The sequence below is a fragment of the Petromyzon marinus genome, chromosome 10 (assembly GCF_048934315.1).
Source record: "Petromyzon marinus isolate PM22_M1 ecotype Great Lakes invasive population chromosome 10, UKy_Petmar_22M1.pri1.0, whole genome shotgun sequence".
NCBI classification, from domain to species: Eukaryota; Metazoa; Chordata; class Hyperoartia; order Petromyzontiformes; family Petromyzontidae; genus Petromyzon; species Petromyzon marinus.
In genome coordinates, this window is record NC_133676.1 from 14,691,025 (window position 1) to 14,710,897 (window position 19,873).

The following is a 19,873-nucleotide window of genomic DNA, read 5'->3' on the forward strand; positions in this document are numbered from 1 at the left end:
GTGTGATTTCACGCTTCTGTTATCGATCAAAGCCCGATTGTTACCGAGCCATAAGACGAGAAACAATGAGTTTATATAAAGCTTACAAGTAAAAATATTAATATAATGGTGCTTTATTTTCAGAAAAATTCATAGCGAAAATAAATATATACATTGCTCCTCAAAGAGCATGCCAATGTCGTTTGTCGTTTGACATTGATTAAAGTTTACCAGAAAAAAAAACAACCTCATTGATCGCTAAAAGGCCATTAAACTACCTAAACATGTACGTGGGTAGTGACAAAATATTTATAATAATAAAAAATGGAGAGCTTAAGTTAAATAATGTCTTGAAAATGTATTTCATGAGCAAGTTAGTTCCGTGAAATTTAAGGAAATTATTGTTTACATTATCGTGTGGAGCGTGATTTTTTGTAAAATATTGTAGGGGAATTTGTTCAAAATAATAACGTTTGACCCTACGATGAAACTAAACTTATTTGTTTATCTTAGCAGGTAAAGCCCACTGAGTTATATAGCTCTTTTTCAGAAGCGGCCTGGGCACAAATGATAATTCATCGAAGTGGCTTATCACGTTAAAATGTATTGCAGCCAAATACTCTTAACGCGTGTTTATAACTGTGGAAGGAAAAACTGGAGGACCCGGAGAAAACTCCACGCGACCACGGGGGAGAAACAGACACGCAGACTCCAAATATACAGGTGTCGAGCGTCGAGGATCGAACCCACAACCTCCTGCATCACAGGCGCGGTTGTTACAATCTCGCCACCGTGGCACACCAAAGGTAGAAATGCAACCGTTAAAATTCGTGCTCATGTCACTGCTAGCGGATGGGCCTCCTCTCGACGATATTGTGGCCAATTCTTTCACTCTGACAAAACGTTTTGGAAGAGTTTGGAGTACCCAAACTTGACCGCACCAGACGCGAGCTGCCGACCGACGAACTGTGGTCGTACCTGTTTATACTGCTGCGTGGACTGAGCAGAGGCATTTCAGAAACGTGCCCATGGTTTAAACTGCCGCACCCGGAGATTTACTTGAACCAGTGACTTTTGGATTTCAAGCCCAGTGTGCTAACTATTGTGTTGAACACGTAACTGAAATGTTGGCAACGGTAAAAAAAACAACACCTGAATTACATTGCTTTGCACTGAACCACGATGATTTCAACAAATGCCTGATATGCGGAGAGGTGTGTGTGTGAGACATTGCATGCCTTTATTCACCCTTGCGTGTTCGGCGAATGCCGTTTGTAGTTTTTGTTGGCAACATCTTTAGTTAGGGAACTCAGCAAAACCTGGGGCCCGTGAGAGCAAAACACACACAGTGAAAAGTTAATTCATCAGCATTTACTTATTTGTCAATTCCAGTGCTTAAAACATGTTTATTTTTACCAATTTCCTTTATTTATTTTAAATCTGTGCTTTTTTTTACAACGTGAACACAAAGGGAGTGGGTTACCATAACAAAGCTCTAAGGAGGCTTGACAAACCGCTAGGCCGTAAGTTATGGAGCAGGATGTTTAATTTTAAGAGTCAAGCGTAAAGTAACTTAACATGTAAACATTTCTCTCACCTTAAGATATTTCCATTCACGTGTACAGTCGTGACATTCAAATACAGGACACAGGTTATTCCAAGTGTTTGATTTTTTTTACCTATGGCATTTTATACTTTGCATGTGCGCAGACGTTTCAAAATTCAAAATAAGTTCAATTGCGGGTGCGTCTCCTCGTTCAGTCGTACATTGTGACAGCGAGCGTCTCCATTGGTAACCCTGAGCCGTTGATGGAAAATTCCACATTCTCATGGCAGAGACCAGCCACTGAATGGAAAACGCTGACAGTGCCACCAGGCCAGATGTTCAAAGGTACAGCTGCAGCCGAAAAGGTCTCCCCTCGAGGGAGCTCTAAAGGGTCCCGCTAGAATATTTCGACCTACTCTTGCACGCTGACTAGATGTCTTGGAAGAGGTGGAAGTAACCCACCCGTTACGAGCTCGCACGTGACCTGCCGATTGACTGAGGTGTTGCCCATTTCTACTGCTCGGTGGACAAAGGTGGTCGAGGAGATGTGTCAAAAAATGCCCCGAAAGTTTCCTCGCAGGGAGGCCAAATAGTATTCATGAAGAAATGTACAATAGCATCATAGCAAATGGAATATCACAGTGGTGGTATCTGCTTCCTGTTCGATTGTCACCTCAGTGCTAGACTCAGCCGGTGTCATAGGTTGGAGCTCAACACGTGATGCTATTGGCTTATTGTAACAAGGTGTCATTGCTTTTATAAGTCAACCGAGTGTAGTGGATTGTCCTCTAATACCCTCTGATGAATAACTCATGGCTACTGTGTAAGTGTACCAGCATGTCCAAACATGTTGGGAAGAAGAATTTAAATAAGCCGTTTAGAGTGCTTTGCATCTGTTACACCCAAGTATGTCTCATTTACACGTAGAATAATATATGTAGTGTAATGCACATGCAACCTGAAGGCCCCTTCCAAAGGCCACCATGTTGCTTGCGAATAGTATCGCAATCGTTTCACGTAACGGTACATTTAAACCGTGTGTACGAGCGCACTGACTGCTATTTCGGTGCTTGGAATCCCAGGCCGACGGTGATGTCGTCATGGGATGATGGGATGATTAATATCCAGAGCAATCGCGAGCGCTGTGCGTAACTGTCAATCAACTGTCTCATCAGCGCGTTCTTCAGTTGCAATTTCGAGCGGCCTTGATTCATCGTTAGAGAAAGTCGCAATTAAAATGCAGCCTTCAAACGCATCGGGCCAAACCCTTATCTGGGCTGAAATGTCACCATTTAAATAAACAGGCCAACTCTGGCTGCCTTACCGGCAGGACGTAATTATTTCCATGGAATACGCCCACGTGACGTCAGAAATCTCTGAAAATGATCAGCTCTCGCAAGACCCACAACATACGTCATGACAACACAATGCCCTTATAACAATAATAAATATAAAACTGTGATATAATTCTTCATGTAACTGATATAGTTTCTGGATGAATAGAGCTTTCAAAATTACCGAGAATGCTGTTTTAATTCACGTTGATATATAAACACCTACTGGGGGGATACACTATGGGGCATTTATTTAATTATATGCCAACAAACATTTTTTTTGCTTTTTTTCTTCTAATATTTTAGCCACTTAAAGCAATGGGTGGGGTGGAATAAATGCTCCTCTTGAGACTAAACTAACTCTTTGAGTGTTTTATTAATGTTTTGAGTAAGTTAACGTTTCAATTAAAACATTATTTTTTCCTTTCAACAAAAATTAGTTCCGAGTTAAAATCTACTAAAAACTAATAGACAGGGGGTTTGTAATACAACAAAACAAAGTCTCAACTGTACCAGTGTAATATATTTTCCATAAACATGCTTGAAATTGTTAGTTTTGGGAGTGTGCACATTAAAACATTACGTTCTAATTATATTTTACTAAGGCAATGACATTGTGCAATTTTATTTATCTAAAAAACGAAACGTTTAATTTTCCTATGGGGAATTTTTCATGCATGTCAGTGATAAAGCCATCGAGGTTGACGCCACAATACACCATATATTTTATGGTAGGGTGGGCTAAAATAAATAATTACACGTGTGTGTGTGTATGCAAGTGCGTATCCAGGATATTCATATATATAGCATCAATAACATTTTGAACTGGATGTGGTTAGCATACTGCTCTATAAGCCCCGTGACCCGGGTTTAATTCCTTGTTCTGCATAACACGAGTGGCAAGTGATGTTTGAACTGATCTTGGCCACCCAAACCCCCATTACACCCCCGCCACAGTGATACAGTAAGTGGAGTGAACTGTGGTCAAACAACCCCTTGACCATCACAGTGGGGGGGGGGGGTGCTTAATCCAGTATTGAACTGGCAAAGTGCTACCGACAATTATTATAATTACTATTTTAATGGTGGGATACAGCTTTGTTGTTAATTAAGAGCTTTGAGATCTTTGTAAAATTATTTGAAATCCTATGCAGGTTTGACTCAACCTATAAAATCTGTAAGGTCGTTAAAAGGATCATTCTCAGTGTGAGGCTGCACCACTAGTTCCCATGTAGAATTTAAAACAATGGCTCAGGACACCTAGCAGAGATACTGTCCAGTACGAACATACTCCATGTGCTAATCCACACATAGACACACAAATAACAAAACAATAGTCACCTTAACTTAAAACATTATTTGTTGGGCCACAAAGTTACAATTAATCGCGGCTGCCACTTTATGATGCACGAGTGCAAGCAAAACATTTCATTGTCGCGAGACTGCGTGCACGAGACAAATGAATGCACCCAAGCCTCGGTGCTGCCTCCCTCCTCCGTAGCTATCTTGCGGCAGTGTGAAACAAATGAAGCATTCAGCATTAATAAAGCAGGGGGACCCTACGTAATCCTCCTTCCTGCCTCTCAGCGTGGGATTTGCAGCGGCTCAGACAGAAGCTTAATCAGCAAGTTCCAGCCGGAGAGGGAGACGGATGGAGGGGGGCGAAGGAAGCTGGGGGGGGGGGGGTGTAGGCATTGGGTAGATGGGTAGGGGGGTGATAGGTAGCCAGTGGGTGGGCAGGTTTAGTGGAAATACAGGAGGCTGTGGAGGAGGGGCTGTATTGTGGGGAAGGGTTGAGGCAGAGGGGGGGACAGGAGGTGTGGCTTTAGTTGTATCTCAACCACAGTGGAAGGCACCACGTGTCCCTTTGTTCGACAGGGCAAGTACGTCTAGATTTAGACTCCTGTGAAATCTGCTTTATAAAAGACTTATGTTTATATATAGACACACACATACTTTTACATTAGTGAAACCACTGTGAAGACATGTGCTCTGCAGGGTGTTCTTAGTATGCCGTGATTTGTACAGATGCACACATGTTCTTAAAAGTAAAGATGCTTAATAAATCGTAGAGCCATGTCACATAGAGGAATAAAACGCATAATATCCCATTGCTCACCTAATACACAGAGATTAAAGTTTTTAAGTAAAAAAATCTCAGTTTTGTAAAATTCAAATACTAATCTTCAGTTATGTATTCTGAGTATACCTTACATATTTAAACGATCTTTCCTATCAATAGGCCGGGTGAGCTTCGGAGATGGTGGCATCTTGCCTTTGAACTTTGAACTCATCAAGCCATTGGTGATCATCAATCATGAGCCATCAACCCTGCGAGGCATCACGAGAAGGATACAACCACCGTCTCCTCCTTTTGGCTTCTGTGCGTCCGTGTGTCATCACAGAGCAGTGAACAACAGCTTACGCACACCATTAAACTCACAGTTAAAATATGCCACATTAGCTTCATTCATAATCCACTTAGACACCATTGCAGACGTAATTAACGTTATGATTAAATACACGCAAAACAGAAAAGCGTTTCTAAAAAGCAAAAGGATGGGTGGTGGGGGAGTTGCAAAAATATATCTGTATGTGGCTGGGCATTGTGCAATTTAAAGCCTCTCTAGCTACCAGCATAATTGTTTAGGTAGTCCTGTGTAACTCCTGGCACTTTTCCTCCACTCTAGATTTGCAACCTGGAGGTTGGTAGATCTAAGGAATGTTTTTTTTTAATGAAAGAATTAAAGAACTTCCTGAAGGTATCCATCTGTTATCCCAGCTCTGTGCATGGCTTTGAGTCCCCGCCTATTTATCCTGCGCCGTTTCCTTCGGGCTCTCGGTTAATTATTTACAAAGCTGCTTACGGCCCAGTATTTATGGGCGCAGGACTGGCTGTTCCCAGCGCCAAGATGAATGGGGCGGCCGCGAGGACTTTATTGACTCCGCTCGGTGGAATAAGGGCCATGTGGGCGTCCCGATCCATCACCGTGAGGCATGCGTGGGTGGATAAAGATCCCTTTTTCAGTCGGCAACTTACCTTTTTTCCACGTCGATGGAAAGGCTGCCACCGGTAAGCGCAGGCGGTGGAGAGAAGGGGGTTGGGGGAAGGAAAAATAAAGTTAAACAGAAACACTAGATGAACCCCATTACCCACATTTCTTTGAAGGCGCAGATTAATTTTAAAAATGTGGCACGGCAACGTTACACTTGTTTTTCCTGCAGCTTGACAGATACAATGCAGGAGCGGGGGCACACGGAGGAATTCCATCGAAGGAAGACTCGCAAAGAAGCGTATCCTTGCTCGAAAAAGCCTGAGGTGGCACCCACCTCTGTCGGTGAACCCTGAAAGGAAGGTCGTAATTTCCACATTTCTATGGCGAGGATCAGTTTCTCCAACAGGACAACCACTTCTGGCTTCCCCGCATACTGATGCTGGAACTTGGGCTCCTCGTTAATTTTGTAGACGTGTCCAAAAATCAGTTTAGTGTTGGCAGCGGCAGTGCCGAAAGAATGAAAACAATGGCCATGTGCTTTGTATTCCTGCGTTTCACATCAATGTCTCTGCGCGGGGCACTTCACATCGCGGGGATCTTTTCCTTCATTCTGGGTGTGAAATTAGGCCGCTTAATTTGTGTCGCTCTGCGCTTACACATTCCGCACGTGAACTCCGTTGCGTGTTCGACGCAGCTCCGGCATTGGCACCGCGCAATCGAATGTGTGGGCCATCACGTCACCTGTAGAAGTCACAAAACTCGATGATGTTTGATGAGTCGCGTGACCATTCATCAAGCGGCGAGAATGCCGTCGCAAGAGTTATGCGTTTGACCTATTAAATATTGAACAAGCGCTATCCCGTCTCTCAAATTAATTAACCCCCCCACCCCACCCCACCTTACAACTTTCGCATATTATAAAATCATTTCGAGATTAATTCCGAAGAGCGGCGTAAACGCGGCGTCGCCTAGGGGCGAATCGGATGCCCCCCACCCGTTAGCCGGCGCTGTTCCCCGAGACGGATCTTCACTTCGGTCACATGACGAGGCTTAGCACCGCGATTGTAATTAATGCTGCCCCCCTGAAATGAAGAGACGTCCCCTTGCGTGCCACCCCCCCCTCCCTCCCCCTGTTTAATAATCCCTGGATACACAACCCCAATGTGAATGTAAATGATGGCGATCGCCGGGCGCATTAAATCACTTCTGGTGTGATTATACATCGCACTGGACCATTGATCTTGATGGGAGCACAACGTGCGCGTCCAGCGACGTGCTTGCGGCCGACGGAAAGCACGCGGGCGCGTGGCCCTAAAGCGATGGAGCAGTGAAATTAATAAGCTCTTGGTGCTCGATTTAGCACGCCAAGTTTTTCACGCAATGCTGCGTACTATGTGGCCATGCACTCTATTATGTAGGCTCCGAGGCTTTATCTTCAAGACACTTTGATTGTCCCCCCCCCCATTACACTGCACCCTCTCCCCTCCCCAAGGTCCACCAATCACCCCTTCTTCACTCACTTCTCAAGCGTGGCAGGTGGAGTTTGTTTTGTGGTTGTGCGGGGAGTGTTGACACAGCGTTTCAAATGCAATTCATGCTTGGAATAAAATCCCGTACGCCTCCGACATGTATGCATTTGGATTTTTTTTGGGGGGGGGGCGGGGTGGGTAATTAACTCATTTGCATACGCTCGTTACGTCTCGCTCGTGAGCATCTTAACACGGGGCCCGCAAATGACCGCGCTCTCACGCGAGCAGAATTCCGGATCGTACGTCAGCATTGCATGATGTTGGGGATTTAATTTTGGACAATCGTGGTACATTTCGGATGCTAATTAGACATCGTGAATGCACGTGTGCTGAATCCGCACCAGTCGGTATGGGGTGAAAGATATATATATATTTTCAATAATTAAGTTTGGCTAATTCCTTGGAGCTATGCTTGAGGTGGCTGAAGACTGAACTGACATGAAATACTGTTTGTGGTTTAATTTAATAATGCACACCCACCCTGAGTGGGTAATACATTTAATATGCGGCTGATATTTTGGGCTGCCAAAATGGGAGTCAAGTATTTGCAATTATTTGGTTTTCATCCAACCTCTTCATTGTCATTGATTTGACATCAACAAAGCATTCAGTTATAATTACTATCTTGATTTCATCATGAGATGTGTGTAATTGCTATAATAAATATAACATTTAGCCTTTCTTGTTTTATTATTAGTGGGTCAAATGTTAAAACAATAAATTAATAATTACATTCGGAATGCTAAAATGTTTTGAGAACAAGATAATAAAATAGTTGAAATACGGAAAATTATATTTTGTTTGTGACTAATTTGCAATTATCTGTGCTAATCTTTGGATGAAAGAATTTCACTGATTCTGTTTAATAAGACTCATAAATTATTGCGACAAATTCTATAAAATATCATACTTACATACTACACGCATACATCCTTTTGATGTACGGTAGTGTTAATATCTGTGGAATTTAAGATATGAGAACTCTAACCTTACAACTGACTCTACTCTCTAATTCACTGCCACGACTAAACTCCAGATTCATAACTCATCTCTCAGTCACCATCCAATCCATATACTTTACAGGGATATTTTTTTCAAACTGTGTAAAGATACTGCCTGATCATATTCTGATGTATTTTAATAATGTAATGAAGCAAATATATGAATAAACTAGAAAATAGCATTAACCATTAAGTGCTCTATAGGCGGGTTAAAATTCACATCAATAGGGTTCATTAATGGAAGTTTTACCATATCTTAATTAGGCCAATTAAGACAATTCTTCACTTATATTTGAGTATTTTAATGGTGAAATTATATGTACAAATACAATTTTTTTTGCGCGGAATACATTTGCTCCGTTGCCGAATGAATGGATGAATGCATTTAACGTCATCGTCAATGTGATCGTGTTATTTAAATTAATTACCAAATATGAGCATGCAAAGGTGGCACAACAACTTCTCAGCTTTACATTAAATGAAATACCAGAAACCATTCAATATGCAGCTTATAGCCCATATTGAGTAGACACAAACATCCAGGCCACAATATTTGTTTCGCTTTGTTCCTCATTTATGATGCGTCCACTGCAGGTAGACCATGACGGATGATGAATATCAGAATCAAGCATCGTGTTGTCATCACATTTTTTTTTATGCTAGAGAACACTGAACCAAAAGGAAATTTACAATCGCGCGTGAGCAGTGTGTGGGGACAATTGCGCGCAACAGTTAAGAGCGCGCTGCTGAAATTTGTCGTGGCCCGAAGGACGAACCGCAGGTCAGGGCAGCTGGCGACTGCGGCGAATGAGGAGAGCGACAAGAGCACGGGCTTTTTTTTTCAAAGGACCACCATGCCACTGTTCCACGATTGGCTGGCAGTTTGGGCGTCGGTGTGAGATCACGGGAAAGACAGCCCTTGCGTGATCATTGGGGAATGAACAAGGTGGGAGCGTACAATTGGGTTCCAACAATGCTGGCATGCAACATCAAAATGGAGCGTCGGATAACTTCTCTTGATGCTCTTGACCCGATGAAGGCAATCGGTACAGGTTTTAGTGGCGACGTATTACCGGTGATGAGACTTCAATTTACCACTACGACCCTGAGTGCAAACATCAGTCTGTGCAGCAGAACCATCCAAAACCCAAGAAATGTAAAGTCGCTGTGCTTTGTAGGCAAGATCATGGGCACTTCGTTTTGCATATCAACTTGACAAGACCCAAGGAGACCATGACAGGTCAATACTTCGTGTAGACTTGTTCCAATGATGGCATAAGTTAAAGAAAAGCGCCATGAAAACACAAGCGCCTCATCCTCGCTTCTGCGTAACAATGCCCCAGTGTACATTGTAAGTGTTGCAGAGGCCGATACCATGAAGCTTTGCCACTTGTGGGAACTATTGCATCCAGTCTATTCTCTAAACCTTGCATCCAGTGACTTTCACAGGGTTCCCAGATTGAAGGTGCCCCCGCATGGAAAGTGTTTAGAGGACAACGACGAGGATGATGCTCATCATAACGATGAGCGGAAAGAAACTGTACACAATGGCCTTGGAGAATCGTTCTGGAGGGCATCAAAAAGATCCAGGGACAATATGAAACATGCATGTGCGAGCAAAAGGGTGACTATGTAAAAAAAAATGTGGCTCTTATTGATTGTACTTTGCAAATATGTTAGACTCAGACCTATTGAATAACCCTCGTAATATATACATACAAAAGATCCCCATTTGTCATTGTAAGTCAGGGCAAGTGATGACAAACGCATATAGGTGGTCAACATCAGCCCTGGTGCGCCACGCATACGTAGGACACATGAACCGCACATGCAATACTCTACACGTGAGCCCATTTTTGGTGGTTGTTGCTGTTAAAGAAAATACATGAAAATGTTGTGCGGCATATTCCATCAAAATTGTTGCACGCGTGCATAGACACACACACACTTGTGTGGGCGTGTGGTATTTTTACGAGGCTACACAGACTTTTGCTCGACGGCTGTGATCTCCCAAAAAATGTTTTGACCAAAGTCACCGTTAATGTACTGTGACCTGGAGATGAAACCCAACCATGCCCTGTGTTTTTACACCGCTTCAAGGCCTTTTTTTTATATTTCCCTCGAGGGACGGCTCTACCTGTCCTGCCTGTTAGCGTTGGCGGAAGCCTGGCCACAGCAGGCGGGCCCTCTCCAGTCCCCGCATCAGAGCGCCGTGTGGAATTTCCATTGCTTCAAGCGGCCGCTATCAAGCCCTTTAAAATCTTGACTAATTGCGGCGATATAATGTGATTCTCTTCGATGGGTCGCCGCACATTTTCCTAGAGTTTTTAGTGCAGAGATAATCAGCGTGATATATGTGTACGCACATATACACTTCCCATAGTATTTGTGCATATGTAGGGAATCGTTTCACGTGGAATATTTTCCTGGGGAGAGGGGCAACCCCCCCAACTACCCAGGACTGCCCTGCTCTTGACAGCAGTGAGGGGTGGGAGAGGAATGATTTTCCAGAGCTTAGCCCCAGACGGCTCCTGATGAAATTAAGCCCCGAGAATATACGTACATACAAACGGTTATCATTATCTAGCACATACTTAGTACAGCATCTCAAAATTTAGAGATAAGATCTTTTTTTTTAAACTTATTTAAAACAAATTCATCTGCAAACAGCATGTATGCAGATTTCCTCGATGATACCCTCCGATTTTAATACAGCGTTCACATCGTAATACGTTCAAACCTGCACCAAAGGCATAATTCAGCCGTTTATATTTGACCATAATCTTTACCGCACAGGCTATCACACCAAAGATTAGGTGATAATTGAAATAAAACAATCGTCAAAAAACTGCGTTGAGAATCTCTGTTAATGGGACGACATCGAAATGGCGCATGCCAGCCCCGTGTGAACATGCGCGCGATGCGACACGAACGTCGTGCTAAAAGTCTCGCTTAAAAAAAAAGAAATTAGAGGCAGTTCTTAGGGAGCGAGGAAGCTGATAAACACACCTCTCACATAAGCGGGCCTGCTTTCCTGAGGAGATAATTTTGACGGCGAGCTGTGATTAAAGCTGCCGGCTAGCTCTGAAATCCTGCCAAGCCCCTAAAAGCCTTCCAGGGCCCGCTGTGAGCACCGGCGGACAAAGACAGTTTGTTTTGATCATGAGTTTAATCACTTTGCTCCGTCGAGTACTGCGCTGATGAGCTAGTGTCAAGAAGATAAATTGTTGGCTGCTTCCATCGAATGTCCGTTTGTCAGTCTCACTTGCTTTAACAAGACATTTTTAAAGTGTTATTTTTTTCTCTCTCTCTCTCTCTTCTCTCTCTCTTTGCGTCATATGTGGCATTGGAGGAATGCATGGTAGCCCACTGTCGACATTCATTTGCAGGGACCCTTTTTTATGGAACAGCGGAGAAAAATAAATGCATTTGCTAAAGTGAAGAGTGAACGTGGAATATAATTCCAGTGCCGTGCACAGCCGTTCTGACAAAATGTGCCGCTAAAAATCTAACTGCCTACATGTGCACCAACATACAAAGATATCTATAATGTAAACATCTACAGTAATAACAAAAATGGGTCTCTTTATTAGCTGTCACCAAAAAATGTTGGAGTCTTTAAAATACAATAACTCATACCAACTGACATTCCTACTCCCTAATTCTAAAATGTGCATCGACACTTAAAGTCACACTCATTCTATGAGGTACATGAGAGTTGTGATTTGACTTTCAGAACTGCAATCTCGCACAGAAATCATGATTTTATATATCTCCATTTAGGCAAAACAATAATACGAAATATGAACGTATTATGCTATAGTTCTTGGCTGTTATGTTTAGTAAGTGAAGATAGTTAATTTCACTGTAAAAATGGCATTCTGCAAAAAAAACTGCAATGCCCCTATTTGTCGAGCATCACTGTATGTGCAAAGCGGTTTGCTTATGGAGTCTCCGATAAATGCTTCGTTGCCATTTGTGTACATCGAATAGACAGTTCAAGGTTATGTTCAGCTACTAGCCTCAGAGGTCATCTGTCCAAAGCCTCCTCAATATTGTGCATTCTCTTCACCATTCTGTTCAAGCATCATTTTGTCATAAAAGCAGCCAAAAAACTTTATTGGGTGAGTGCGTCCAACGAGCTGGAAGTTTGCCAGCGAAAAATCATCTGCTTGCTGCCAAGCCAATGGATGTTGGATTCAGCATTTCCACGTGCGAGATACAAGCCAGAGTGCAGGCTTTTTTGGCTCTCGTTCAATCTCTCACAACACCAGAGCTCAAAGAGAGACGTCTGATTGTGTGTCTCCTCTGAAAAAAGAGACAGAGAGATACGTGTGCTCTGCATTGAAGTGCCCACAACCATGGTTGTTGGGAATGCATAGCTCTCTTTCTCTCTCTCTCCGGTTAATGCTGGATTCTGCCTTGTTTAAGCTCACGTGTGGTGGAAGTGAAGCGACTGTAAGTGTTGTTTGGATGGACCGCACAAATGATCCGGATGGGGAAGTGTCTGACGCATCATCAATCGGAAAGCAGCATGTTCTAATTAATCCCGGCTGGTAGTCAATTAAGCCCATCACCCCCTACGGGGTTGCTAAAATTACTACCACTTTTGAGAAGTCAATAGCGGTTGTTCTTCGGAGGTTCTGGACCCACCTATGTTTGTGGAATGTATCCCACTGGGTCAGGGCTGTCAAGGGAGATGAGTAGCCACCCCATGTTCACTGGAGCAGGAGCACGTGGTCTCTTTTTACTGACACCATGTCTTGATTGTCTCCCAAAGCGCTGCTTATTAGATTTTCAAACAACATTGTGCTATACATGTTCAATGTTTTACTTTTTAACTCATCCACGACACAAGTGGATGAGTTTTGTGTTTAGTTTATTGTCCTTTCCCCCGCACTTCCGATTAGCGTGGTTGCCTATGTACAGTGCGAAATAACTTCAACATACCTACACAACGCAAGGTAAACTATTTAAACACAGCTCACATTTAACAAAAATACCTATTGCTAATGACTAGAATGTGCCACTGCATATAAAGAGGTGCTGCTTTTTTCACTTAAAGTTCCACTTTACCTTTCAAGAAAATTCGTGCGACTACAAGATCATTATCAAAAGTACCCCACCCCAATCCTCTCCCTCGCAAATATATATATAAAATAATAACAAATTGTATTTCTTTAAGACACCATAACATTCGTTGTTTGTGGGAATGAACTTTTAACAACTACTAACAATTTTGATTTAAAGCTTTCGTGACTGCAGGGATTCATATTCTTGGTTCTTTCCGTAAAGTCACGTAGAAGGGAAACAATAAAATAATACAAATATAAAACAATAAAATTCTCACGACGTTTCGACTGCAACACAAGAAATCATCATCAGGTGTAAAAACCACAGCAATAAAATTTGAAAAAAGTGGCGGTTTTTAATGTTAGCACCACGGAGAGCGATTTGACAGTTTGTTCAGATGGACGAGTCCATCTATGTTCGGAAAAGAGGAGGGAGGAGACGAAAATAATGGATGCGGTCTGAAAGCCACCTTAAGCGTGATCAATCAATTAAGACCCGAAATGGTTTATCAAATCCTTCCAATGATTGCTAAGCCAGAATCCATCTTCTCGGTTGAAATTGTCTCTGTGCTTGTATATGTGGATAGCCTCATGAACGAATCTCTCATGGTAGCCAGATGACTTGCAAAGAACCTCTGTCTTGGAGAAGGCAATGTCATGTGAGCCTACTGAATTATAACAGTGATCTGCCATGGCCGAGGTGTTGGTCCTACCGTGTTTCAGGTCTGCTTTGTGTTCACGAATGCGATCCGAGACATGTCTTGAGGAGCCTTTCAAAACCATCACTTTACCCTACATTGCGGGGATCACAAAAAGATCTCCAAAATCTTGAATAAACGCAAGATCCAGGTCCGATTCAACACATTACATAAAATCCGTGATCTGGTTCCGTCTGTAAAAGATGTGATTCCGGACATACAGTACCCTGGCGTCTACAAACTAAGTTGCCTCTGTGGTAGTGACTTTACCGAAATAACCAAGAATACTAACAATGTGATATTAACATTATCGCTTTTAGCCTGTTCTGCATATCATCAAGAGTGTAATTCAAACCAACTTCCTTGGTGTCGCATCTCATGTACAGACACTGCCACTACAAAGCCCTCTTTTGCTGACATTAATATTTGAGCGGATAAAAAAAAATGCACGCAATAATAAAAATCCACATTTGTACGAGCTGTAATCGTGTGCCGTGATGAGGAGGACTCGGTCCCCGTTATTCTAACCTTCCTCTCGTTTAGTGCTTCAAGAAATAATGACTTTCTGAGACTTTACTATCCTTGCCTATCTGTGTGGCACGAAGGCCATTAAATTAAGAAACGGCGAGAAACATGTCGTTACATCTTTTTTTCATTGTCCCGACTCCAATTCACACAAAGCCAACAATTATTACGCCCTGTAACGTGAATATATTGGCACCCAGCTGATGAGCCAAGTACGCTAGCCAGCCATAAATGCAACGCTTAATTTATTGGCACGTCTAGCGCTGGTGGATCTACCGTAATTCAACTCTGCACAATTGCTGCACTGTGGATGCACATTAAACATTGCATTGTAACTGAAAATAGCACATGCGTATGTATTCCTATACATATACCGCACATATAATAATATACACGTACAGATTTCGGGTGTGTGCGGGTGCTTGCCAAAAACACTCATATAGCGGTTAACACGCTCCACTTCAATCCTGGCGACCTACCTCTGATATTCAAGTAGCATCTGAAGCCATACTGGGCGTCCCTGAGGTTGACGCATCCCTTAATAAGCACCAGGCGCAATGAACATCAGCACTGGGGAGAAAAAGGAGGTTCCTCATGAACTGTGCCCACCCTAATCAGTGCTCACTGAGAGCGCTTTCCTGTATGTCTATAGAGGGATTGTTGTCTTTGTGCGTGTTTCAGACAAAAATCCCCGCTATTGCCCTTTTAGACAGTCGAGGTAAGTGTTGTCAGTGAGCACCTATCAAGGGCAGCGTGGCACAAGAGCGAGTGGTACACGTGGCCAAGCAACGGTGAGTGCATCTTGCTACACTCCTGGGGACCTGGGTTTTGAGTTCCGGCCATGCACAACACCATTGGCAATATACATATATGTATCTCTGAAACTAGCCTGGGTGTCCCTTAGGTGCAGCATACAATATATGGTGATGTGTTACCATCAGCACAGGGGGAGACCTAGGTAGATGGCTGAGTGTAATTTCTTCCACACCACCCTACTAACAGCACTTGCCCAACAGGCTACTTTAATGCATGGATATCGTCGTCTCTGTGTGTGCACCACAGCGTTCGTATGGATGATGTAATCCCAACATTCATGCAACAGCACGTGCGCACACCAGAAATGATGCGTCCAATTGGATTCCAGTGATTAGTATAATTCAAGTTAGCATAATCTCTGCAACAGATCACTCTAAGGACAGCCCGATAGTTTCCAGGGAGCAACCGAAAGCAACTGCCCTTAGGCTTTTGCAAAACGACTGCACGTGTTACTGTTGCACTGAACGTGCGATAGTTAAACACAGCTATATACAGCACTCACGAATAAGCTAAAATTATATTCGGTGCTTGTTGTTAAACACATTTGTATACGCAGTATATATGCTCTAGGATCGGCTGTAGCCATCGCCATTTGATTAGAGTAGAATCAGTAGATGATGTGGCAATCAGATCGAAAGAATAAAACAAAAACTCAACACATTCGTCAATAAAACTCCATTAAAAGTAAAATTATATAATAAGCAACATTTATATTCACGGTTCTTCTTCATAGCAAGTTTTGTTTTTAGCGAGAGAGATATATATACTGTATGGAACGTTTGTAGGTATTTGTGACTTTGCTCCACTACCCACGAAGTATCACCACCAAATGCTGATGCCGTAAACCTAGCTTATTACCTATTGTTCTATTTATATGGCAGAGTTTATAACAATTATTCCAAGTATTTTCAGGGCATTCTTTATCACCGTTCACACTGCGTTGAACTGATACTTGCAGGATGTAATGTACTGTATAATAACACAAAATACAAACTTGGTAAGGGAATATGTTTAAGTTATTAAATGAGACAACATTCATTCTGTCAAAGGAGGGACCTTGTAGATCAATTCATGCCACCAGTTGTGTGTTCAACTGGACCAGTGTTAACTTCAGCGAGTCTCATCAGCAGGATATGTCTGCCCTGTTAAACAAATGCTATCGAGTACCTTGCTATTATGGTTAAAAGCCATCCGTACCTATTGTACAATTGGGCTCCAGATTAAAATGCGACAGTGTTAAAGAAATGTTCATGTCAATTAAATATCCCCACCAGTGAATTTTGGACCATACACAACCAATGTGATTAAAGAAACTCCTGCATCATTAGGGATCAGGACGATCCAACTGCCTGGCAGATGCGTCACATTGATAAGGGGCGGTGATTCAATTCCTGACTGAATTCCTAAATCGGCCCACCTCCATTATATCACGGCAATGAATTATACAAATAAATGCATTCCCCTTGACTTCGGGTGTAAAAAAAAAAAAACCCATATTTATTTAACAGAATATACACAGTGTCCACGATACATCATCTTATGGTGTTCTCTGCTGTCTCCTTCACACCGTTTTATTTGGATTGAGAGGTGGCGATAGCCTTAATGTGTGCCTACTGTTCTGTAATGCCTTGTTTGTGTCTTCGAATAGTATATATTGTCTCTTATGTGCTGGACTCTCCTGTATATTTTGCCTTGGCTTCTGTGTACTTGGAATTCTTTTTGTACCATTTTCTTGTTGTGTCTCCGTTTGTACTGCTTTATATATACACCTTTTGTACTGTCCATATTATTCAGTCTCCCTGTGATATATCAGTCTGGGGATAAAAAAAAACACCATATTAGCATATCATATGAATTACATTTACATGATGAAATAATTGCACAAGTACTTCGATGCATGTACCTTCTTGCCAAGACTCATTACTTTTTTTTATTAATGGATCGATTGATGCATCGTTTTGGCCCCCTACTTTTAATCGGTATTGTCATACACGATTCACTTAAGCAGCAAATGACTGCATCGCAATATTTCCAATTATTTCTACACGTTGCGATTCTTCTTTCATGTGCCGTTTGAAAGAAGCGGAGGGCCTACAAATTCCATGACTTTGTAAAACATTCCACGGCATCCAGAACGTCGCTCGTTACTTCCCGCTTGGACCTGACGTGGCATCTCCACAATAAGCGCCTCTGAAATAGTCCTGCAAATTCTTGACCTGTAATTATTTTGTAAAGTAAAACACCGGCGCTCATCAGCTCAAGCGGAGGTGTCCAAGCGGCTTCCCAGCGCGGGCGAATCGATAGCGCGCCACGCGGGGAGCAAGCGGATACACTTCAAAGCCAGCGAGAGGGGTACCTTACCTGACCTGTCTGCCTGTTATTTCCCAATTACGATAATCGCACAATCGTCAATTACCCCATTAGCTTTAATTATCTCGGTTACTCCGCCCCCCTCCACTCACCCCCGCCCCCAACCCCCAACTTGCAGATCGCGGATTTGGATAAGAAGCGTAATCACCTGCGCCTTGTCGGCGCGCGTTCTTTTTGTTGTTGTCGCGCGCGTTGTGTGTGTGTGTGGGTGCGCGCGTTGTGTGTGTGTGTGGGTGCGCGCGCGTCCACCCCTCGGGAGAATTAAGCGATAGTCATCAGGAGTGGCACTTGCACTCACTACCTGTAATCACGGGCTCGGGTTACACGTGTTCGCCCGCCCCTCCACCCCACCCACCTACCCCCTGCCCCTCTGTAAATGTCGGCGCCGTAGCCCAACGTGTTTGTTTCCGTGTGACCTCACCGCCGCTGGAGCGTGTAAGCTGAAAACAAGCTTCCCCTCCTCCTGCCTCACACGAGCGGCCAGGTGAACTGAGCCGATCAGAGAGGCGTGTGCGCCGTGTTTGCAAAGCGGAAGCCTCGGGTCTTTGTGGTATTAGCGTGTCTACAAGCACTGCTGAACATCGCAATAATAACCAAACGCTGAGAGAGAGAGAGAGGGAGAACTTTCTCTTTTCCCCCCGTGATGTTTTCACAAAATCAAAGTCCCTATTGACGACCATACACTTGGTTGAATGAGCAAGAGCTTTGCAGGTGTATTTCTTTTGCAAAGTACTTGTGATAGCAAACTGTTGAATAGGCAACGCAATGGGGGTTTTTTAATGGTAATTGCTGCATATATTGCACTTTATACGATATTGTGTCATTCTTCATATTTAGTACTCACTAAAGTCTGTATCGCTTTGTTAATTCAGAATGACTGCAAATATTTTTGTTTTGGGTAACGATATGAAAGGGTGTCGTCATCTGAAAGTGAGCAATATACTGGGTGAGCACCAACAATATGTTGTATTGATGTGCCACTTTTGTGGTTTGGCACAACTTTTAGTGCATGGATCCGGGCTGAACGCTTCTTGTGCTTTATTCCGAATGTGCATTGAGTAAGAAAATTAGTAATCGGTGCATATCACCTACACGGTGATCCAGATGTCTTGTGCCCCCACCCCCCCCCCCCCCCATTTAATTATCTGAAACTTAATATGTTTGTACACCAATGGGTGTGAAAACAGAAATGATTAAGCAAAAGGAAATAATGTTAGAAGTCAATTAATTGCGGATCACAATACACCAGGACCACCGTGTGCATTGGAGAACTTACACACGTTGGCTACATCATAAGGGCTGTTAATACAATGTCGTGTGCTTTGGAAGGACACGTCACTGCAAGGGATTGTGGCCAATGGTCAAAAGTTGAAAATGCGGTGGCAGACAACGATTGAAGCCCATCAAAGAGGTTTCCCGGCCACTGACGAGATGGAGCGATGAAATCATCTCGTATGTCGGTGCTATGTGAAGCATTACATCACCGCAGGATTGCGTGATATTGCGGCAGCATCGTGCAGGCCTTCGTCCATGAATTGACACCAGAATCTCATATTCAGTAAGTTTAATTGAGTTAGTGGTCACATTAATTTCCAAGGAAACCTGCATCATCCGATCTGGTAATTATTTTTAATTTGACCAGGCGGATATCAATCTGTCTACTGTCGTATTAACCAAAATTGAAACAATAGACTCTCACGCACAACTACAATAACGATTTTTTTTAAAAGAGGCTTATTGAGGAAGATCCCTGCACTTCAAAGTGCAGGACCCAACGTAATGTGTGATGCTGGCAATTTGAAATGGCATTTAAGCAATATGTGCCATGTTCCTTAAGGAAAACTAGTTTACAATTAGTGAGTACAAATCTAAGTAAAACAGACGAAGTTAAACCAAACTTGATTTGAAGCTTTCGTGACTGCAGGAATTACTCTTTGGTTCTTTCTTTTAGAAAGAAAATAAATTCATTTTATTTCTACGTGACTTCACCGAAAGAACCAAATAGTG

At 42.9% G+C, this 19,873-nt stretch overlaps 1 long non-coding RNA gene across 1 annotated transcript in view; it reads right to left on the minus strand.

The window, feature by feature from the left end:
• Positions 1-55: 55 nt before the first annotated feature.
• Positions 56-19,873, minus strand: part of LOC116940848 (uncharacterized) — a 32,599-nt gene continuing 12,781 nt past the window's right edge. Inside the window, exons 2-3 of the long non-coding RNA XR_004402606.2 lie at positions 6,512-6,596; positions 56-5,923 (exon numbers count right to left, since the gene is read on the minus strand). This is a non-coding gene — a long non-coding RNA (uncharacterized LOC116940848). The remainder of the gene's footprint in view (positions 5,924-6,511; positions 6,597-19,873) is intronic.